We start from the raw sequence: 4,633 nt of genomic DNA, 5'->3' as shown, positions 1-4,633 counted from the left end.
TGGCCAGAGTGGATGTGGCAGACAGACAGGTGCCTGCTTCCAGGCAGCGTCTCAGGTGTCCCTCCCTCCCTCCCTCCCGGCTCTCCTCAGCACTTTCCCGAAAGCCCGCTGTGAGTCTGTAGCTCTGCTTTAAAGTTCCTTGCTTTCTTTGAGGCTTTGGGCACTGTCCAGGGCTTTTGTTCACCCATCAGTCACTGGAGAACAAAGCTTCAGAGGCACAACCAAAGGTCAGAAGAAGTTCTCTGTTCAAAGTCTTCTCCTCAGCAGGAGTTAAATACAGCATCAAACTCCACTGGAAAGATGATGCCTCTCCAAAGCTCTGTTTCCATGGCCGGAGCTCACCTCTGAGCAAACCAGAGGCCAAAACCCCCAAGCTTTGACTGAAGGTTTAAGAAAAAGTACCAGGTTCTGCCCCACACCAGGAAACCTGGGCTAAGCACAGCAGAAAACAAAGATCAGAAAATCCATGACCACAAATTTCATGTCTGAGAGAAAGAGGCAAGGCAGTTTTCTGGAGGCTTCTCCAACCCATTAGTCTTCTGCCCAGTAATATAAGGCTTAATTCTGTTAGCAGTGAACACCTTAATGGGGAAATTCAGGGCTTCTTGGTTCAAACAGTCCAACTAGTTTCCAACCTCAGTGGATATTTCATTACTGCCCAATGGGGCCAGTTACTAACTGTGTCTTTAGGACACACCTAAAGAAAATGAACCCCATGTATGAGCCCTTCCTTGCCCTGGCTCCCTGGCAGCCAAAGTTCCCACTGAAATCAATACTTCTCTGGGGGACTGTCAGTATCTGAAACACAGCTTTGATTTCCCACTGGCTGTGGGGTCACACACAGCTATTCTGGCTCTGTGTGCAGCCACCAGCCCTGTGCACCAAGAGCAGATCCCCAAATCCCGAGTGGGCTGAGAACACCTGAGGCAGAGTAAATAATCTCACCACACATCTGTCCATGTCCTTGCTCCTTTCAAAATAAAAGGGCAGGTTATGAGCAAGAGAATGAATGTCCCTAATAAAGCCAGGGCTGGTAAATAACATTATGCCTTCATTTGCTCTGAACCATTCATATTCTTCCAAGCAGAAAGGTAGCAGGACTGTGCAGATCGTCAGCTGTTGGGAGCCTTCAAACTTTGTTTCTTCTCTCAATGCATGCTATAAAAATTACCCCTCAGAGACTTTTCTTCCTCTTTCCTTTTCCTCTTGACATACTGTAGATAGAAACTCTCTCCCTGCAAGGAAATTTCTTCTTCCATGCATTCCAAGCTCAGTGACATTCTTCACAGTGCCCCAGAGCACTGGGCCTCTGTGTGCATCTGTCTCCTTGGTGTGAACTTAAAGATCAGGAGTCATTCATTTACAAAAATAGCGAGGACACTTTTTTCTTCTTGCCCAAGTCTCTTCCTAAATCTAAAGAAAGAAGGAGCTTCCCAGATGCTGAGGAAGCAGCAGGCCCGCCTGGGTACAGTGGGCACGTCAGGATAATTGGGATGCAGAGAAGACAGACCCAGCTGATGATGTGCATAAACCTCCCTTGTCTGTATGCTGCCTTCCCCACCCTACGCTTCCTCTGCAGTTTTAATGTTTTGTTTCAACCTTTGGATTGTATTAAAATATTAATGCTAATGTTTTATTATAATTTTATATTCCACAGTTAATATTTTAATACAATAAAAGCCCAAATGAAATCTTTCAATGTTATTGGGCGAAATGATTATGCACAAGTGAAACAAAACAATCCACTAGCGCCAGGAAAATGTTTACTTGGAGTTTTTTTTTCCTGAGTGTTAACCAAATGCCTTTCTTTTGTTCTGATGGAAGGACAGCCCTCCCTGCTTTCAAAATATTAGGGATTCAATTAAATTGCGTATTCAAGTGCCTCAAATTGAATCAAACACCCCTAACGTGGCTCAAGATTTACCTCTTGTTATGAGATACGATGCAGCTCTGAGGTCTGAGAAGAAAGGGTCTGTCCCAGAAAGGGACTAAGTGATGAGGTGAGACATGAGGATGCTCAGCCCTGCAGCCTCCTGCCATGTGCCCTCCTGGCACACTGTCCCGTGCTGCTGAGTTTGCTTTTCTGCTCCACAAAGGGCCACAGTGACACAGTGAAGACCGCCTTGCTCTGCTACAACAGTGAAGGTGAGCAGGTGAACCCCTGGGAAATGTGAACCTCAGCTGTTCTGTGCCGAGACCCCTCTGGTCTCAACACTTTGGGTGCCACATGCCTGTGATACCCCCCCATTTTATGGCACAAGACAACTGTTAACACTTCCAAACAATTTTTCAATTTAAGGCAGATTAAGAGCAAAACTCTAGTGGGACTAATAGTGTGTAATCTTCTTTCCATTCCTACTCCTGCATTACGAAGAAGAGTTCTCTGCAATGGCGTATTTCACACTCCGATGCTGATATTTCAATTTCCTGCTTAAGTTACAATAAAAACTGCCCACCCTGCTGATGCTCCCAGGAAGAATAACTTATGTTGATTGACATTCTTTAATTCCCCTTGGATGCAGCTAATGATTAAGAGATGCCAGGAAATTTGAAAGCATGTCCTACCTGTGGACTCCTCTAAGCTCCTTTGGAAGGCTTTGAAAAGCTTCCAATTTCAAGCACAAACTACAGCTGGTCTTTAAGCACCTTCCTTGTCTTCCCTTTATTCCTCCTCTGTTTTTTGTCCACCCCACAGGAAGACAGAATTAAATTCCTGATCTCAATCAAAGCAAAAGGAATGGAATTCATGGCAACAGGGCAATGATGGGAGGACACTCACCATCCCAAAGCTCAGGGCAGGGCAACTGGTTGCAGGACACACTGCCTGCATTCCCAAACAGACCTTTAGGACAGCCAACAGTTTGATGAAGCTGAAAAACCCATGACTGGTGTTTGAATAGATTATGAGGTCCACGGGGATAGGTTTCAAGACCCTGATGGGCAACGGCATCTTTGTGTATTGGACAAGTGACACAAGTCAGGTGTTGGCAGAAGGGAGCAGAAGCACCGAGCCTCAGGTGGCAGCAGTTCAAAGATATGTCCTGGAGTCGTCCCCATTCCCCCTTTCGGCCAGACAACCTCAGCTACTGGGGGAAACTGCTGCAGAGGAAACGCTACAGAATCAGGCATCTGTCTGTGAAATCAGGCTACAATCAGGCTGAAACTTGCTCCAAAGCCAGTCCCTGAACAGACACTCTCAAGTCAGCTTTGCTGGGATCCTCATGTTGATCAGACCTGAGAAAACACGACCGTCTTTCCCTCCCTGCACCGCCCCCCCAGCTTCCCCAGCACCCTGTCTGCCTCCACACACCTTTGCCCCTGCAATGAAGGAAACATTTATATTATGTCCTTTTGCCAAGATAATGAAGGTTTTCCTTGTATTTGGCAAAGCACCTTTCTTCCTATCTTCTGTGGTAAAGGAAATGTCTCTCCATGAGGATTTGCCTGTATGTCAAGGATTTACTATTCCAATCGAAATTCAGCCCTACAGGCCACTAATCCAGCATATCTACAGCAGAATAATCCATCCGGTACAACCACATGAGGGAATTTCCCTGGGTGGACAAAATAGTGTAGGCCCTTTGCAGACTGTGAAGCGAAGAAGAAAAGGGAATTGGTCACTGGAGCTCCCCAGATTTAATTAGATTCCCTCAGGAGCTGCTACGGGGCTGCTGAACCTCAGAGAGTTAAAAAACAACCCCAAGCAAGGGAAGACTGAACATCGTTTCAAAATGCTGAGGAATCTTCTCATCAAAATAATGTCAGAGCCTGTCACGGCGGAGGGAAAACAAACGTGCGGAACACGATGGTTCTGCATGAAATGTAAAATGCTGTTTAGTTAAAACAAAGCTCTTTCAAAGCACTCAATGGGGAAGCAGAGGGAGGGAAGAGTAAAGGCAAAAAGCACTTCGTTTTGTAAGTTTAAAAGATATTTAAACAGAGAAACCTGTTGAGTCATGCAGAGCCCTGCCTGTGCTTCCAGCATGCACTGCTTGACACAGCAAGTAGCAATTACTGTCACTCAAGGAGATGGGAGCCCCTTCCCCTAGAGTTCATTGGGCTCCTGCCCACTTCAGAACACCCCCTTCCTCTGCTGTAGTCACCACGGGATGATGGGAGTGGAGGGAAGAAACCTCTTTTAAATAACCAGAAGAAAGCAAGAGGAGGCAGTGCCAATTGGAACCTTGAGGAACAGTTGCCAAGAGGTGTTGGATCCCTGCAAATTTAGTTCCTGCACAAAGATATTTCACTCCTTCCCAGGGCCTTGTTTCCCATGACAGGAAGCAAAATGCTGTTTACAGGGATGCACTGACATTGCTGCAGAAAGCCAAGGTTTGGAGCATGGATTTCAGTGTGCCGATGTACTGCCGTACCCCCGACACAACACTGCTCTGGCTATGCTCCCTCCTCTCCAGAAATCTTTTGGTAGAACTGGCTCTGAGGCCCAAGAGGATTCCACAGGATGAGATGCAGGCAATGGGATTGCAGTCAGTAGAAAGGGTGTTGCAAACTTTGGGGCTCCATCTACTCCTCCATTTTGTTGCTGTGAAGGAGAACTGGAGTCTTGCATGTGCCTGTTACCCTACCTATAGAGACAAATGAATTTAATCTCCCCCTTCCCTGCCCATCTATG

Source organism: Corvus moneduloides, chromosome 28, assembly GCF_009650955.1.
Source record: "Corvus moneduloides isolate bCorMon1 chromosome 28, bCorMon1.pri, whole genome shotgun sequence".
Taxonomy (NCBI): domain Eukaryota; kingdom Metazoa; phylum Chordata; class Aves; order Passeriformes; family Corvidae; genus Corvus; species Corvus moneduloides.
Note: the sequence above shows the minus strand (reverse complement) of the source record.